Raw genomic sequence first — 19,899 nt, 5'->3', positions numbered from 1 at the left:
TCTTATTCCTCTGACCCTGAAGAACCTCTAATGCGGCACCATTGGGAAGGATGAGTAAAGAGATGTTGCTAAAATCTCAGGGTTAGGATGAATGGAGACATTACTGTGCCTGCACTAGCAAATTGTTGATCAACAGGTTGACAGTGACAGTGACAGTGACAATCCTTACAATCCATGAGCAGGGGCTGTTTCTATTTCCCCATGTTCTCTTACTACTTTTAGTAGTGATTTATAGTTTTTTTTTTGTAAGTCTTTCACCTCTTTTGTTAAACTGATTTTGGATACCTAATTTTCTGAAGCACACTATAAATGGGGTTGTCCTCATTTTAATTTCTCTTTTCTTTTTCATTACTTGCATACTGGGGCTGGAGCGATAGCCCAGCAGGTAGGGCATTTGCCTTGCACGCGGCCAACCCGGGTTCAATCCCCAGCATCCCATATGGTCCCCTGAGCACTGCCAGGAGTAATTCCTGAGTGCAGAGCCAGGAGTAACCCCTGTGCATCACCAGGTGTGACCCAAAAATAATAATAATAATAATAATAGCAATAATAATAATAATTTTTCTTGCATTGATTTGTCATTTTACTGTACAAATCTATTGCTTCTAGGAGCTTTTTTCGTAGAGTATTTAGGGGTTTCTAGGTATCATATCATGTCATTTGCAAATCATGACAAGTTTGACCCCTTTTTTCTTTTTTTTTATTTTATTAGTGAATCACCGAGAGACAAAGTTACAGACTTACAGGTTTTCATGCTTACGTTTCAGTCATACAATGATTGAGTACCCATCCCTCCACCAGTGCCCATTTTCCACCACCAATGGTCCCAACATCCCTCCCACCACCCCCACCCTGTCCCCTTCACCATAGCCTGCCTCTGTGGCAGGGCATTCCCATTTGCTCGCTCTCTCTCTTTGGGTGTTGTGGTTTGCTACAGAGGTATTAAGTAGGGATCATGTTCGGTCTATAGTCCATTTTCAGCCCATATCTCCCTTCCCTAGTGGGCTCTCCTACCACCCTTTGCTTGGTGATCCCTTCTCTATCAGAGCTGCTTCTTCACCTCGCATATGAGGTCAGTTTTCAAGCTGTGGAGTTACCCTTTTGTTACTTATCTCTACTATTCTTGGGTGTTAGTCTCCCGTTCTGTTACTTTATGTTCCACAAATGAGTGCAATCTTTCTGTGTCTGTCCCTTTCCTTCTGACTCATATCACTTAACATGATACTTTCCATGTTGATCCACCTATATCAAATTTCATGACTTCATCTTTTCTAACAGCTGCATAGTATTCCATTGTGTAGATGTACCAAATTTTCTTTACCAGTCATCTGTTCTCGGGCACTCGGGTTTTTTTTCAGATTCTGGCTATTGTGAACAGAGCTACAATGAACATATATGTGCAGATGTCACTCTTACTATACTTTTTTGTATCTCCGCGATATATTCCCAGAAGTGGTATTGCTGGGTCAAGTGGGAGCTCAATTTCTAATTTTTTGAGAAATCCATATTGTTTTCCAAAAGGGCTGAACCAGTCGGCATTCCCAACAGTGAAGGAGAGTCCCTTTCTCCCCACACCCGCGCAAACACCGGTCACTTTTGTTCTTTTGGATGTGGGCCAGTCTCTGTGGTGTGACATGGTATCTCATTGTTGTTTTCATCTGCATCTCCCTGATGATTAGAGATGAGGAGCATTTTTTCATGTGTCTTTTAGGCATTCGGATTTCTTCCTTTAGAAAGTTTCTGTTCATGTCATCGCCCCATTTTCTGATGGAGTTGGATGTTTTCTTCTTGTGGAGTTTAACCAGTGCCTTGTAAATCCTTGATGTCAACCCCTTATACGATGGGTATGGGTGAATATCTTTTCCCATTCTGTAGACTGTCTTTGTATTCTGGTTGCTGTATCTTTTGAGGTACAGAAGCTTCTCCGTTTAAGATAGTCCCATTTGTTTATCTCTGTTTCCACTTGCATAGTCAGTGGCGAGTCCTCTTTGAAGATACCTGTAACTTCAATGTTTTGGAGGGTTTTGCCGACCTTGTCTTCAATGTACCTTATGGATTCTGTTCAAATTTTGATGTCTTTAATCCATTTTGATCTGAAGTTTGTGCATGGTGTTAGGTATAAGTCGGAGCCCATTTTTTTTTGCATGTAGCTGTCCAGTGTTGCCAGAACCATTTGTTAAATTTAGAGGCTTTCCTTGCTCCACTTTACATTTCTTGTTCCCTTATCAAAGATTAGATGGTCATATATTTGAGGTTGTATGTAAGGGTATTCTACGCTGTTCCGTTGTTGACCCCTTTTTTCCTACCTGAATGTTGTTAATATCTTTTTCTTGTCTAATTGTGATGGCAAGAATCTCCATACTATACTGAATAGTAATGGTGAGACTGGGAAGCTTTGTATCATGTCTAATCTTAGAAGACTTTCAGTTTTTTGCCATTGACTCTGTTGCAGGTGTGGTAAATGGCTTTAACGATGTTAAGGAAAGTTTTTCAAGCCTATAGTTCTATTCTATAGAATAGAACTATACTATAGTTCTTAAATAGTAGCAGTAAGATTTCATGATTCATGAAATATTCCATATACATGGAATATTCCATATACATGGAAATGTATATGAAATATTCCATATACATTTTATGAAAATCTACTTTGATTCTCTAATATTTTGCTTTTAAAATTTGTCTGTGAAGATATGCAATAATACATTAAGAGAAAGAAACTGCGAAAAGTTTTCAAACATTGTTTTGTTAACCACTGAAGCCCAGTTTCATATGACTGGCTCAGTGCAGACACTTACTTTTTACTTTTTAATACTCTCATACTAGGTGCTATCCTCTGGTCTTAGAGTATTAAGTTCCATTCTTATTTAATACACTTATTCCAATGATAATTGTAAAGTTACTTCAATGTTAGTATGTACAAAACACAACTCTTAGTTTTGTAAACCAGCTCTTTTGAACTCTTCTTAGACAATTAAATGTCACCTACTTGCTTAGAATAATGATGTAGAGTTAACCATGTCTTCTTTTTAATATTGGCTGCCTGAATGCAGTTCTTTAGCAAATCCTACCAGCTATATACTCAAAATCAATCTCAAGTCACTTTTAACTACCCCAGCTCTTGCTACTATAATCCAAACCACCATCACTCCTGCCCAGACTTCTATAAAAACATATATCAACTAGACTGTTTCCACTTTGCACTTATACATTCTATTCTAAATGCAACAGCCAATGTGTATATATTCTTTAAGACATATGTCATTTTACATCATCTTAGCTTCAAACTATCCAGTAACTTCCCTTTCTCTTTTAACTCAGGGCATAGCCATGGCCTATCCCTGACTATCTATTTATTTTTCTCTCCTATCAATCTCCAATTTTTTACAGTGTTTCAATTAGAATGTCTTTCTACTGTTACACTAGACTTCTAAGCAAGTTCCTACACACTTAGTTCTAAACAAGCTCCTATATAGCCTTTTTATCTAGAATATTCTTTCTTTGATGTTCATTTGGTAGAACCAGACAGATATAATAGGGATTAAGACACTTTCCTTGAATGCTTACTGTTCTATTTGATTGCTGGCATTTCATGAGGTACTCAAGCATCTCCATGGGGACTTTTATGAATACAGAGCCAGTAAAAGCTCTAATTACTAGGTATGCCTAAACAAAAAAACTCCAAATGAAAAATAATGTGCAAATACCTTTTCTCATATAAAGCAGATATCATATATAGCAGATATCACCACAAACATTATATTAGGAATTTATTCATTTGTTTATTCTAGAATGTAATTTCTTGAGGGGTCATAAAACAATGTTGTATTGATTGCTATACCCCCACGCACCTTCAACAGCAGATCTCATTGAGTAAATATTGTGAAAAATCCTTTAATAGTACAGTGGTTATGATGCTTGTCTAGCATGCTCCTGACCCAAGTTCAATTCTCTATCACTGCTGGCTATAACAAAGAGCCCCCCAACACCACCAAAGTAGCCTGAGTAGTCCTCACACTGAAGAGTCCAAATATACTTGCACTGAACCACAAGCTAGGCTGCCTGAGACTGACAGGTGGTGGTCCAAGGTCTCCTGGGAAGTCTTGGTAACCCTCTCATATCAAAAAAGAGTTGTAAACTCTTTTTTTAGATGTTATTGGGTAGCTTACCTTGACTGAATTAGAACGAAAGCTGAGAACTATCTTATTTTAGAGCACAACTAAACTTCATGGTAAATTTTCCTGTAACCACTAGAGTACAGTCAAAGTCTAGACCCCAAAGTGTCACCTCTTTAACTCTGTTCACCTATAGGTGTCTAAATCAAGGGTGTGTGACAGACAAGAAAAATTTGCTTCTTATTCGTTATAGTAATCTGATTTTGAGGCAAGTTATTAGAGCTTTAGATAAAACTGCTAAAAGTTCCCCAGAAAAGACATAAGGTAGACCCTACTTCATTCATACCACATTGTAGGAAGCCAAATATACTTTTCATTATATTTAGAAGGAGCCTTTATAAGTTAAGGAGGCCACCAAATATCTGATCCTGTTTATTTTTCCTGAACACTTGGTTCCTAAGATTGGATTGTGGCTATAAATCACCAGAGATATATTTATGTGCTTTCATATTTAAATATTTAGTCAAGGAAACATTGCAGAAGCTCACTGCTATTTTGTCTTAAATCATGTTCAGAGACTTAACAGTCTGTGTTCTTAGTTCAAACAGAATTTATTGATAATATTTTATCAATAAATATGTGTTAAATATTCAGCAACATATTCAAAGAAGGATTTCAAAGTGATTCAAAATGGTATGCTGTTTGGGGAAGAATTTTTTACTGGAAATAGAATAGAGACCTGAATTCGACCAAAGACTTGTTTGCTAATTTATTCATTTATTCTTTTTATTGAAGTAACTTTGGTTTTAAAACGTTTTCCTTGTATGTTTTAGGAATACATATTCACACACCTTCAAATGATGTTATGATGGTATGGTTATAACACCAAACCTCAAATGAACCCTGTCAAACCTTTGATTTCATACCTCTCATAATTTTCATTCTTCTTTAAGAATTCAAGGGATTCTGAGGCCATAGCAATAGTATAGAAGATAGGTTGCTTAACTTGTACACTGTCACCCTGGATTTGATACCCCGCGTTCCAGAGAGTACCCGAGTCCCTCTAGGAATGATACTTGAATATAAGTCGGGAGTTATGATTGAATATGCTGGATGTCACCCCAAAACAAAAAACATACAAACAAAAAATAATTCAAGGGATTGTTTGGGTTTAGTTTGACCTATTCCATTGCTTTATTTCTTCAAATTCTCCTTATGAATAAAATTATCCATGTATGCCAAAGGGTTGGGGTTTTGCAGCTCATCAACAACCCCCCATTATTATATGAAGTATATTTTATAATCTACTCTTAATTTTGTTACATGAGTTGCTTTTTCCTCCTGCAAATACGTTCAAGGATAATTTCATTCCTGCCTTTCATATTATCTGTCAGACCACTTAGAATAATGATGAAATGTTACTCTGAACTAAGAATCCCATAGCTTTAACACAGTTAAATGTAAAATTAAAAAATGTTTTGAGCTTTTGCCTGATGTAAATGTTTATTTCTCTCCAGCTTTATCTTGTTTCAGACAAACATACTGCAATAAAAAGGGAATGTGATTTGACCTCTTGCTCACTATATTTGCTTCCTGCTTATATTCCTTTATCTATTCTATTCCAGACAATAATTGAACAAAGACACAGTTTTAGAGATGATATAATTATCCTCTGTTTTTAGTACTCCAAGCTGGTACCTCTAGTAGCTGGAAATTTCTCTTTCCTCAAACTTCTTTTCTGGGTTACTCTGAGCTCTTCTGCTGACAATCATAAGACTGGTTGTCAGCCTACAGAAGAGTTCCTCTGGGTGCTTACATTTAACTCTTTCTCAGCTCTGAGCTGAGGAAGTGTTCCCCACTCCAACCAATTTTTTAAGACACAGGTGATTTCTCTTGAAGAGAAAACAGTCAGCTTCTCACCACTGGACCCACTGCAAGTTCATAGGAAAATGTATTTTTGCCCTTTGTCCAAGAAATTTCAGCTTTTTCCTGTTGCAGAATTCAATCTTTGTTCTGCATTTAGGTGGAAAAAATTGTTTTAGATGTAACCAAATATTAAGACATTGTCTTATAATCCAAGAGACATGGTAATAGCTGTAAATCAACATGGCAGAGCCTCTATAAACTTAAGGTGAAAAAATGGGGAGCAGAAAGATAGTGCAGTACATAAGGTACTTGTAGGCAGCTAACCTGGGTTCTGTTCCTGGTACCCCATATGGTTTCCAGAACCCTACAGAAGTGATTCTGGAGCATAGAGCCTCAAGAATAAGCCCTAAGCACAACCAGCTATCGCAAAAATAAATAAACATTAAAAAATAAATAACTTTTAGGTGAAAGCATTCCTAGACTGAAAAAAAAAAAAAACATTTTGGGGATTACTCTTTTTTCAAATCCTTTGTGTATAGTATTAAACTTTATTCCTGAATGTGGGGAAATTTTGAAAATTCCTCCAAAATAAGAGGAAGATTTGTATTTGTAATTCTGTTTCAGGTTAGGTTTTTCTTCCAAATGACTTTATAAATTAGCTCTTATTGCCTTCTGGCTCTGTGTTCAAGAGTCACACCAACAGTGCTCAGAGGACCATATGTTATCCAGGAGATCAAACTTGGAAGAATCACGTGTAAGGCTTAAGGCCTTAACTCCTGTACTATCTCTGTGGCCCCAGGAATCATTATTAAACCATGACACCATTACCTAATGTACCTAAATTTCCCTTGCTCTGTATTATCTCATTCTTGACTTTTTCAAGACAACATGCATTCAGACATCCTCTCAAAATTCACCTCTCAAACTAGATTCTTGTTTGAGTTTCTCCTTGAAATTCTATGGTCACATTTCAGAAACTGAAAAGAATAAGTAATCTGTTTTTTGTCTTTCATCTCTAATTCACCTTTCCCTTCTCTCTCTACCTTTGAAACTTACTATGATGATGAGAGAGTTTACCTTGGTAACTTCTTTTGCATTCATCAGTCATCCCCCCTAACCAATGTAAAACTTAGAAAATTCAGATGAATGACAAACAGACCAGTTGATAGTCATGTCAATTTGCTTCTAAAGTTACTTGGTTGAAATAGCCCTACTTTGTACTACAAAGGAGCCAGTCACAAAAAAAAGACAGAGTGATGGGTCAAGAAAGAGTTTTAATGGCAATAAGCCCAAAGATTGTATGATGGTACAAACTGGATCTCAAAGTAATTGTTTTTGTCTGCATGGTCACAAGAAAGGGTTCTGATAGAAAAATAATAGGGTATGATGCAGAACAAGGAACTCCAGAGTGAATAGTAACACTGTCTCCATGGGATGGTCTTCTGATATATTCTGTGTTATCTGCAAACTTAAGCAACATATGGGTTAAGCTTGGGGGGGGAGGGCAAACAGGATGCTGTACCTTTAGTCTTTGGGGAGAGGACAGTTACCATTGTCTAATATTAATATTTGACCCAGTTTCACTGTTATCCCTCAGTTTGAGCTGAGAATGAATAAGGAATTTTGGTCTGATGAGCTTCTAATATTTTTAATTATAGTTCATGAAGTTTAATTCATTTTGAGCACTTGCAAGTTAGAAAGCAAATCTTTCTCATGACTTAAAACTTTTAGATTTCTTTCCTTTACCATAAAGCTGGCTCTGTGTCATAAAAGTCTAGATCATGGGGTTAGTGTGAGCTGGATTCAAATCCTGACTTTTCTACATATTGTTTTAGCTCCCATGAAGATCTTGAGTGGCATTAAGCCCCCATTTTTTCTTTTACATACAAACAGTAAAAATGGATTCTTCCTTAGTTAGTAATTTATTGTGAGGATCAAATGATATATGTTGCTTAGTATTTGTCTTTATTACTGTTAGTACTGGATGGAGCAATAGCACAGCGGGTTGGGGGTTTTCCTTGCACGAGGCTGACCCTGGTTCAATTCCTCCACCCCTCTCGGAGAGCCCGACAAGCTACCGAGAGTACCCCACCCATCCATGAAGCAGAGCCTGGCAAGCTCCCTGTGGCTTATTCGTTATGCCAAAAACAGTAACAACAAGTCTCACAATGGAGACGTTACTGGTGCCTGCTTGAGCAAGCTGATGAACAAAGGGATGACAGTGTAACAATGCTACTGTTAATACCTAATAATAGTATAATTATCGGGGGATTTTTAAATATAATAAATGGAAAATTGTTTATAGCTAAAACTTTTATCAGAACAGTCATTAAAATATTCATTGGAATCACTGAACACTAAATTCAGAAAGTCTTTTTATTGTTGTCCTAGTATATCACAACATTTTAGTTATTTTTTATCAGATTCTGAAAAGTTTTATTAGTGATGAACTAATTCATTAACTCCTCTAGTTTTTTAAGAAGCAAGAACATAGTGTATAAAACCCTGCAGATCATATCTGAAGTAAGTTTTAAAAAGGTGAAGATAAAAAGAAAATATCATGTTTATTAAATTTCACTTCTTGTAGCCTTTGATAACTTTAATTCTCAACAGATTTCAAGATGCAGTCACCTTTTCAAACAGCAGTTTTTGTTTCCAAGTCATCAGCTTTCCCCATGTTGCATCATGGTTTCAAACAAAAGCAACAAGAGAATTAGCTGTTATTGCTCCTTTGGGGAAATGCATTAATATCTTATCCACCACCTTGAAATTTTGGTCCTATCCAAAACACAAAAATGTTGTTTTAAAAATTGTCTCAGGCAGCTGACTTTACACTATTCATCCCTCCACAAATGTATTTTAATTGTTTCCTTTCAGTTTGTTTTATTTTTTTTTATTTTTAAAGTATTATTTTAAGGGTCATCATTTTAACGTTAAAACAATATTTCTACTTTTGCTCAGTCAGATGATGGTGAAAAATTACTTCTGCTCTGCTCCACTTATATACTTGCTCTTGAATGCAGCAAAAGAAAATAAAGAGGTTTTTCTCTTCCTGCTTGCAGCTGAGTGCTTTAAGATGCCTGACCCAGGGGGGCTTTTGTTTCCTTTTAGAGAGCCTTGCTACTTTTCAGGAGCATTTGTGTAACAATCCTTCTTGTCCTATGCACACAGCACATTTTGCAGGATTTACTGCCAAGAAGACAAAGCATTGTTGAGTTTGGAACTGCTTGATGCTGCTGCTGTTCTCCCTCAAAAATCTTTCCAAAAGGAAGACTTAATTCTGCTTCTAAAGAGTAAATGCTTGGCCATTTTGTTTGCTTGTTTGATAGTAGTTTGGGATGATATAAAAGGATGTAATATATAACAGGACACACACACACACACATATATGCTTTTTGGGTCATACCTGGTGATGCACAGGGGTTACTCCTGGCTCCACACTCAGGGATTACTCTTGGTGGTGCTCAGGGGACCATATGGGATGTTGGGAATCGAATCGAACCCGGGTCAGCCGGTGCAAGGCAAATGCCCTACCCGCTGTGCTATCGCTCCAGCCCCGATGTCCTGTATATTTTTAACTAGTTTACCTGAAATTATTACTTGCCCCTATCTATAACCTGACAGAAGAGAACTCCTCCATAAAATAGTTGTGAAACTTCAAAGTATATTTGAACTTAAGTTTTTCCTGCATTAAATGTAATGCAGTCACTGTCACTGTCATCCCTTTGCTCATCGATTTGCTCGAGCGGGCACCAGCAACATCTCCATTGTGAGACTTGTTGCTACTGTTTTTGGCATATCGAATATGACACGGGGAACTTGTCAGGCTCTGCCGTGCGGGCGGGATACTCTCAGTAGCTTGCTGGGCTCTCCTAGAGGGGAGGAGGAATCACACTCCGGTCAGCCAGCGAGCTAGGCAAACACCCTACTCGCTGGACTATCGCTCCAGTCCATGCAATGCAATAAATAGTTTAATATACATATATTTAGTATATATATATATATATGTCTGTGTATGTGTGTTTGTAGATATATATATGGTTAAGAGAAGATATTGATGAGAATAAATAAAAATTATTCATAATTAAACCTAAAATTCTAACTAATTTTTTACATCAATAAGCTTTAAACTTATTCATGTTACTAGATGATCAGAGGTCTGGATGCAGTGATTTTTCTTTTTTCCTTTCTCTCTCTCTTTCTCTCTCTTTTCCCCTTTCCCTTTTTTCCTCTCTTTTTCCCTCTTTCTCCCTTCCTCCCTCTCTCTCTGTCTCTCTTTCTCTCTCTCCCTCTCTCTCTCCCTCTCTCTTGTTTTGTTTTTGGGCCATACCCATTGGCAAAGGGGTTACCTTGCTATGCATTCTGGACTTCCTCCTGGCCATACTCCTCCGGAAACCATAGCAGGTGCCAGGAAATCAGCCTAGGTTGACCTCATGTAAGGCAAGTGCCCTACAGTCTGTATTATATCTCTGGCCTGGAGGCAGTGAGTTTCTTTCTGGAGTTGCACCTTCGGATACAGTCACGGAATCCTACTTCCTGAGAAGTGGCAGCTGCTGGACATAGGGAAGAATCTCCTCCCATTAGCAGCTAGGGTAAGACTGGTCCGAGTTCCAAACTCATTGATTCGCTCTTTTTACATGCCTCTCCACTACTGGCACAAGAAGGGATAGTTCTTATGTCGACAGGTTGAAACAAGAGCAGTTGGGAGAAAAAGATTTTCTCATAATAGATTGTAAGAACTATTTCCTTTATTAGCATGGCGCATTGGAAAGAGTATGGGCTTGGATTTCAACCAGATGTAATTCCTGGCTGTGATTATTATTAGTAGGTGTCCATAAATAGGGAAGTTTTCTGAGTCCCAACTACTTTTTCGGCAAGTTGAAAACAATAATATTAATAACAATGTAACATTTTTCAATTTAAGTAGGTTAATAGTAAATGGATAAATAGACTTTTCACAAATGGTAGCTGTGATTATTTAAGTTTTAGAATTAGATATTTATCTCTTAGGGTCCCTGCTCTTGTTTCTCAAGTGACTTGTAATTGCTGATTCAGAATGCCAAACTGCCTAAAGTCTACTGTGTTCACAAGAAAATGCAGAGGTCCAGCTTTCTTGACATTAGGGACACTTGAAGTAGCATCTACAGTAAGAAGTCAGCCTCTAATAATCCTCTGTAATTAACTCTAATATATTAAGACTTTGAAAATGGAACCAGCAAAGCTGTCTACACAATCTTTGAGTGGCAATTGTTATAATTTATGGTCTTTATGTGCAGAAAAGATGCCCAGAGAGAGTTGAAATGAGAGACTATGCACTCTGCAGACAGTGATACAAATGACCTTGCCTGCAAGCCATGAAAGACAAACACTGAAAATGAAAAGAAGAAAAATAGCCAAGCATACAGTCGCAGAAATTACTCTTGTGACTTCAAAACATTAAAAATAAAACCACTTTGCTTGTGTGCCCTTGACAGTATAATTTCATCTTTTTAGTTGCCTTTCAGCTTGTTTCATTTCCAACCATGATGGATAGAAAACCTAACTGAAGAGTATGTTTTTCTCCTTCACCCTAAAAAGAATATTTAATATACAAAACACTTATATAAATACACATATGCAATATGTCCTCATTGTGTACATATTTATGTTGCATGTATACAGTATATAAGTAAATATATCCATATATGTCTAACAAACATCGATGCATATGTGCATATATCTATAAATGCATATAGACATGTATTCTAATATTCATATATAACTTAATATATACACATAAATTAATTATCAATATAAATTATGTTTTCCTTCTGTAAACATTAGTAAGCCTAAATAACATCTGTACACATGCAGTGTTTATTATGGGCCTAGGTTTGCAGCCTGGATATCTGAGACTTCCTTGACATCTGAAACCATCCCTTCCTTTAATCTCTCTGTAAGAGCTCAGGCTTCCCGTCTCTCCCCTGTAGCAGCCTCCGCTACATTTCAGAAGATTGCCTTCTGGTTATCAGTTAACATTATTTTCTTTTTTTGAAATATTTCTCTTTTTATTTTAATTTGTTGGGATTTTGTTTGCTTGTTTGTTTGTTTGTTTGTTTGTTTGGAGGCCAAAACTAGTGGTGCTCAGGGCCTCCTCCTGGCTCGTGGTTCAGGGATCACTCCTGGTGATCTTGGGGAACGATTGGAGGTGTGGGATTAAACCTGGGTCCATGGCATGCAGACCAAGTGACTTTACTGTGTCATCTCTCTGGTCCCAACCACTCAGCATTCTTTAGACAATTTAGTACAGGGAATTTCTCCTGGTGTCTCTCTCCTTCTTCTAGAATTTTCCATCAAGTCATCTATGACTCCTCTTTCTTTATAGTTGTTTCCTTGGATTTCTGTAACAAATCACTAAAAATTTGGATACTTAAACAACAGTAATGAATTGCCTCTCATATCTGGAAGATAAAAATTTCGGAATAACTTGTCAGGCAGGGCTTATTCATTCTGAGAACTGCAAGTAAGAATGCATTTTCCTTATATTCTTGGTAGTTTTCTGTCAGTTTGGCTTATAACACATCACTCTGTCCAGTACTGAGTCCTCCTTGTCAACTTAGGTTTCTTGTAGTTTCAGGAAAGGAAACACCCAACAACTTTGTTGGTTATATAGTCAAAGGTGCTTGAGTCATTGGTGTGTGAGAACTATATAACTGAATAATTGTTAGCCTTAGGTTCTGACAGAAGTGTCATGCAACTTGCTGTTATTTTTTGACTTGACTAGTATGGAGATACTTCTGTTAGTAATGAAAAGTTCTACCAGTTCAATGGTATGGTTAAATGAGTTAAGGCTTATAAAGATAAAAATTGATCTATAAGATAAAGGACTTATAAGATTGCTTATAAAATGAAATATAAAGTGGAAAAAGATCCTCAAGAATTAGAATGCTAACAAGATCATCATCGTCATCATCCACCACTCCAGGTATGTTTTGTTTGTTCTTGTGGCGAGCAGAATCGTTAGGTCACACCTAGTAGTACTCAGTTTATTCCTGGTTCTGTGCACGGGGATCACTCCTAGTTGTGGATTAAACTAAAGCCAGCCCCTTAACCCCTGTAAGATATTGTTACTCTTCAGTCTCTTCATATGGGTGTATTTGTTTCTGTGTCCAAGTTTCTCCCTTTTAAATGGACATGGTCATGTTGTATGAGAGCCTATTGCAAAGACCCTCATATTAAGCAATCATCTTTAACATATTTATTTCCAAATAAGGTCACGGATACTGGTGTTGGGAATTTAATATTATCTTGGGGGATACAATTCAACCCATAATACTCTCTTGAATTAATGGAAACAAATTCTCTGGGGCTGGAGAGGCAGTACAGAGGCTGAAATGCAGCCAAGACTGCGGGACTACCTGCAGGGTAGGTGCAGTGTACAGTTCCTGAAAACCTGAGCTCTTACATGGATGATTTCAAAACGCTCCCACCTTACATCCATGCAACCCCAGTTTGATCATCAATATCCCATATGGTCCCCCAACCCCACCTGAGTGACTCACCCCTGAGTGCAGAGGGAGGAGTAAGTCTGGAGCACTGCCAGATGTGCCCCTTCCCCCCGAAAAAAGAAAGGAAAAAAAACTCTTTACAGGCTTTCACTTTGCTTAACAGGTAACATCCCCCCAAGTCTTGATCTTTTATTTCATAGATAAAATGTGGCTATGTAACTATGACCCTCTTTTTTTAAAAAAAAAACCATTTTTTTCTTTTTAATCTCAGCAACCATGGTGTTATCATGTCCCTGGCCACAGGCTTACAAAACAAGCATGTGCTTCTGGTTTCCTATGATTGCTCTAACAAAATAACACAAAATTTACTGCCTAAAAGAGCCTAACTTTTTAATCTTACAGTTCCAGACGACAGATTTCTCTTTTTAAATTTCCTTTTGTTTTATTTCATTAGCTAAGACTCTTCTTTTTTTTTCAATTGACTCCCCATGAGAAAAAGTTACAAAGCTCTAATGTTTGAGTTTCAGTCATACAGTGATCGAACACCCATCCCTCCACCAGTGCACATTTTCCACCACCAATGTCCCCAGTATCCCCTCCTCTCCCATCTCAATCCTCCTCCTGCTTCTAAGGCAGACAGTTTCCCCCATACTCTCTCTCTACTTTTAGGCATTATAGTCTGCAATATAGATACTGGGATGCTATCATGTTTGGTCCTTTATCTACTTTTATGGCCCTCTTTTTGTTTTGCCTCTTTAACTCTTTTATTACTAAGTTCTGTTTTGAAAAACGTAAATGTCCAACAAAGAATTTTCTCTAGTAAAAACTGTAACTGGCCTAGCAGAACATTTTGTTGTTTCTAGAAGAACTGATTGAAAGCAAATTCAGCTTTTTTCTCCTTTGTAGCTTATAGATAATATCCATAAATAAAAATAGTATATTTTATGTTGTGACATTTAATGTGAAATGCAAGAGACACAGGAAACTAATACAACAAGTACTTAACTTACTGTTATTTTTTATAACTCAGTGAGACCTCCACTCAGAGCTCTACCAGCCACCAGAGACTCTGTGATGGGCTTTATCATAGTCCCTTTCCGCCCTCCCAGGTAATCCCAGCCAGACACTTATAGAGATCACTTTCTGAGTTTTCTTATGCTGTATCAACTATTTCTTTATGTTTTACACACCATTCAACTCTCTAGTTAATGTGATTAATATTTTCAGCTTAATATGTCTATGCCGTCTTTTAAAATATATAGGATCCCATTCCATCACTTCATTTTTCATATAGTTTTTTTGGCTAAAGAGTCCAGAAAATTGAACCTGTAGAATATTCCAGGACAAACATATCTGACTGGACATTCATGATATTGTTCAGCAGATTACTTGAAGGGCCAACAGTCATGTTCATGAGTAATTTAATTTATTTTCTTTTCCTTTTTTTTCTTTTTGGGTGACACCCGATGATGCACAGGGGTTACTCCTGGCTTTGCATTCAGGAATTACTCCTGGTGGTGCTCAGGGGGCCATATACCATATGGGATGCTGGGAATCAAACCCAGGTCGGCCAGGCACAAGGCTAACGCCCTACCTGCTGTGCTATCACTCCAGCCCCTATATTTTTTTTCTTCAGAAGACAGAACTGGGATCAGTATAGATAGAATTCACAGCATCATTGCTATTACACTGACAACATTTGGGGTACAAGTAGAGGCTAAATTCAGTTCACAAACATGGCCCCACAGGAGAGGAGTGGATGGTGTTTTGTATGCTGGAGGCCTTTGTTTAGTTGGCCAAGTTGCTCCTGGCTGCCCTAAACACTGCTTGGGATCTCTCTCCCCAAAGAAGAAAGCCTTAGCAGATATTATTAACCTGAAAAAGTGAGAAAACTCTAAAATGTTTTTTTTCTGTTAGAGGTCTGAGATGTAGCAGGTAAGGTACTTGCCTTGCATGTGTCCAACTTTAGTTTGACCCCTGGCACTACATATGGCCCCCCAACACCCATCTCGGTCAGGAGGCACAGAGCCAGGGTAAGCCATACGTACCACCAAATGTGACTCAAAAAATTTTTAATTAAATTAAAACTAGGGACTGGGGAAGATAGTGCAGCAGGTAAAGTGCTTTCCTGGCACACAGCTGACCTGGGTTCAGTCTCTGGCACCCCATATGGTTCCTCAAACCTGCTAGGAGTGATCCTGAGCACAGAGCCAGGAGTAAACCCTGAGCACAGCATATCATGGTTCAAAATCCAAAATAAAAATAATATATATACAATTTATATATATAAAATAGTAAAACAAAGGGCTAATTTTTATTATTACAAATATACACATATTCTATATTTATTACAGAAAATATTTTGTTCTTAGTCAGTAAGCAAGATAATAAATAATCCTCATCTAGCAAATTATTGATCCAAAATTCAATAAAGCATTTGGTGAAAATACAATTCATATTACACTTTACTTGTTATCAATTAAAGCATATGTGTTGTGGTCATGTGCTTCTTTATTTGATCATCAGAAAAATTAACATGAGCGATTAGAAATAATTTTTAGTGCCAAAGTTTTAATGAATAGCCCTCTTGTATTCATAGAGCATATCAATATATATATGTTTATATATATACATAGAGAGAGCATATCAATATGGATTTGATCACATTAATTGCATACTTGGCAACAGGCTGTGATGTTGGAATGTGCTGCAGGAAATGAAGATTGTTTTTCTCTTTCAAAAGTGTAGATTCAACTTGTTTCTATTATTAGATTCAAAGTCTTGACCTAGCCCTGAAAGTGACCTGGTTCAAGTGACTGAAAAATGTCAGTAAGGAATATTAAGAGTAAAGCTGTTTAATTTAATAGGCTTACTTTTTTCTCTAAATGCTTCTGTAAAAGAATACTACCAAAATCAAGGGACATTTTATGTTCATCCAACATTTTATATTTTTATAGCAACCATATATTTTTTCAGACTTCTCAATATGAACAAAACAGTGAAAGAACATAATTTATAGGATGAAGAGTAAGGTTACAAAGTTTTGATATTAGCAAGAATTTGAAGGCAGAAAGGGAAAGAGACTTGGAATTTAGAGGCAATTTTTATTTTGGACAAGTCTAAGGACTACCATTACAGGAGGTGTATACTCAGTGACAAATTAAGGTGAGTTGACTGATGACCTCAGTAACTACTATTTAAATTCAAAGATGCAAGCACTTAAGTAATAAGAATATTGAAATGTTTACACTAAGTGCACAGATGTTTGATTTCTCTCAGTTTGGTAATCCGTAAATGATAAAACAAAAATTTTTTTGAAATTTATTTAGTGCAACATTTAATAAAGGAACTGGCAGTTTCCCCAACAAAATGTTTACCAAAATTGTCACATCTCCAGTGTTGTTAGAATAAATGCCATAATCATTGAGTTATTACTAGAAACATTTAATGTATCTAAACTTGTGTTCAGTGTGAGAAAGATTTGTGAACTCAATTTTAAAAACTATTTTCATTGGTATGATTGCTAAGAATAGTATGTGTGTACTTGAAGAATTTTTATGTATTTCATCATTTTGGAGCAGAATTCCAGCATGGGAGACATAATAGAATGGTAGATAAGAGCAAAGACTTAGACCAGTTGATTTTATGTCATGGTCTACTGGTGTTAAATTGCAAACCCTGTGGAAAGAACTTAGTCCTTATCTTTGTTAATTACTTTATGATAAGCAATATGATGAACAAATTTGATATATTTGCCATATATTATTTAATGTCATTTTTACATTTGAAGCAACATGGTTGAGAGTACCGCTCATGTTAGTGCTCTATACATACAGCTTTCTAACACCACACCATTCGCCATTGTTTCAGTATTGACTGCAAATCACCTCCTGACTTCTTTCAGAAGCTCAGTTCTGTGGACCAGTTGTTCTCAGGTTCTCTTGTCTTTGCTGACTGTTATTCCCTTAGCATGTTTCCTCATATCCCACATATGATCAATGATTTATATAAATAAAACTATTGTGATTATTTCTCAAAAATTTTTCATTTAATATAAATTTTTGAAGGAAATAACCTTTAAAACTTCTGTGTCCAGCGTCCAATGCAACAGCATAATTCACTTGGTCACCAAAAGATTCTCTACTTTAGCAGCTCTCTGCCTACCCATAGAAGGATCTGGCCTTGAAACTAAATTAGTTGCTATATTGGTTTTTCAAGTTACAGATCTAAAAATTTGATGTCATATCAAAAATATAATTAAGCTATGCAGATCATAACATAAGAAACACCTAATACACTAGAAGCTGAATTGTCATTTTTATAGGAAACTTATATACTCTTATTCTTTAGAATCATCACTTGAAATACACACATATATGTGTACATATATATATATATACATATATATATATATAAAATCATTAGGGTGGGGAGTTGGGCCACACACTGTAGTGCAATGAGGCTACTCTGGGCTCTTTGCTAGGGGTTATTCCTGGAAGAGTTGAGGAATAGACCATGCAATCAAACCGGTGTCAGACACATGCAAGGTGACGATTTAACCATCTATCTGCCACCCTCCACTTATTTTTTCAGTTCTAATGACAAAATACTTCTAAACTTTGAATTACAGGGATTTCTATCTTAGTGTTTTTGATCTTCTAAGAAAATTTTATCTTAAAGTCTCTAAATCAGGCACAATAAAACATTGACATATTCTATCAAAATGAAGTAAGATAGAAAAATCAGTACTTAAGAAGTATAGAAAATATACTTCTTCTATACTTTCTGTGATAAATAATAATCATCGTATTTGTTTATTCAATCAGCAAGCAAATGTTTATTGAGTGCATATTTTCTAACATATGACATTAAGAGGAAAAGCATTTTTTTGGGGGGGGTCACACCTGGCTCTGCACAGGGGTTACTCCTAGCTCATGCACTCAGGAATTACCCCTGGCGGTGCTCAGGGGACCATATGGGATGCTGGGATTTGAACCCGGGTCGGCCGCGTGCAAGGCAAACGCCCTACCCGCTGTGCTATCTCTCCAGCCCCCTAGGAAAAGCATTTATATACTACTTATTTATTCCAGTTTGAGACAGAAGAGCTCTGAATTAAGGCAGACTCACTAGTTTGGAATGCACATACACAGTAAAGATGGTCTATTTTTATAATAACTATTTGTTCTAGGTCTAAGAATGGTCTACCTTTATAATAACTTATCTTTTATTTGAATGGATCACCATTTCTCTTAAATCTTTATCATTCCTTCTTTTGTCTATACTTATTTCAAATATAAATATAAGCTGGATACAAGAACCAGAATATAAATTTGGCATAAATACACCTGACTTGTCAGATGAAGAATATCGACTTAAAATTTTTTTTTAATTTTTATTCTCAAAAAATTCCAACCTCTTGTTACATTTAATGTTGTGTCATAGGTACTACTGTGTTTATCAAATTTCCAATATATGTATAAAATAATTTGGGGACCTCTCAGAGAGAGAAGAATTTTCCAGAGCTGTAATTAAACCAAAATCTCTGAAAAATCTTAAATCTCCATTTTCCCATAGTAATATCCCAAATTCATTAAACATTTATTCACAAAGATTTAGATATATCATAGTTTTTTTGCATTTGAAACTATGCTGTCCTATGTTGTAGGACTAAATTGTGAATCACAAACTATGTTGTGAATCATAGGGATTAATAATTTTAACATTATATAGAGACAAGTTGAATTCATAGCAAAAGAATATGTAGAGTAATAAGGAGAATCACTAAAGTGATTTAAGATTTTTCTGTTTTTAATCTCATTTTCCATGGTATAAATGCCATTGAAATGATGAATGACAACTTTGTAGGAGAGTTTGGGAAATAAGAAGATATAAATGACAATAACTGGAAGTTTGTGTCATTTTATATCCTACTGTTTTTTCATGCTTTTATACACTAACAGTATTTAAATACTTACAGTTTACAAGGAATTATCACATATGTCTTGTAATAGCATAGATAGATATTGTTTGATTCCTAATAATTGTTTGATTGCTAATACTGTTATTTTAAATATGTAATCATAACTAATTTTCACAGACATACTATGAGGTGAATAATGCCCTCCTCATAAAGTTAGTGCTGAGATAAATGAGACTTGTTAAAAACACATACACAGCTCCTTAGTGATAAAAAATAAAAAACAAAGTTTGCTTTATTCACTAGGCACTGCCTATTGAGTATGACCTGATTTGAAACTTTATTACTTTATAATGTAAAATATGGCATATGTCCTAATAAATCCTTAAAGGGATTCAAGTATATATCAGACATTCTTTGTTAATATTAAGTCTACTTGAGTGAAACTATGATTCAAACCAAAAGAAAATGTGCATGTTTTGTTCAAGTAGGTATGCAACATAAAGTACATTAT

At 36.2% G+C, this 19,899-nt stretch overlaps 1 protein-coding gene and 1 non-coding gene across 25 annotated transcripts in view; both read left to right on the top strand.

Annotated features, from left to right (window-relative positions):
• DLG2 (discs large MAGUK scaffold protein 2) overlaps window positions 1-19,899 on the top strand; it is a 1,649,366-nt gene that overhangs the window by 1,018,264 nt on the left and 611,203 nt on the right. The window lies entirely within an intron of this gene.
• LOC129400176 (small nucleolar RNA SNORA53) lies at window positions 12,522-12,756 on the top strand. Its single transcript, XR_008627502.1, has one exon. It is a non-coding gene; the product is annotated as a small nucleolar RNA SNORA53 (small nucleolar RNA).

This window comes from Sorex araneus, chromosome X (genome assembly GCF_027595985.1).
Source record: "Sorex araneus isolate mSorAra2 chromosome X, mSorAra2.pri, whole genome shotgun sequence".
Lineage (NCBI taxonomy): Eukaryota > Metazoa > Chordata > Mammalia > Eulipotyphla > Soricidae > Sorex > Sorex araneus.
Note: the sequence above shows the minus strand (reverse complement) of the source record. Positions and strands in the feature narration are given on the sequence as shown.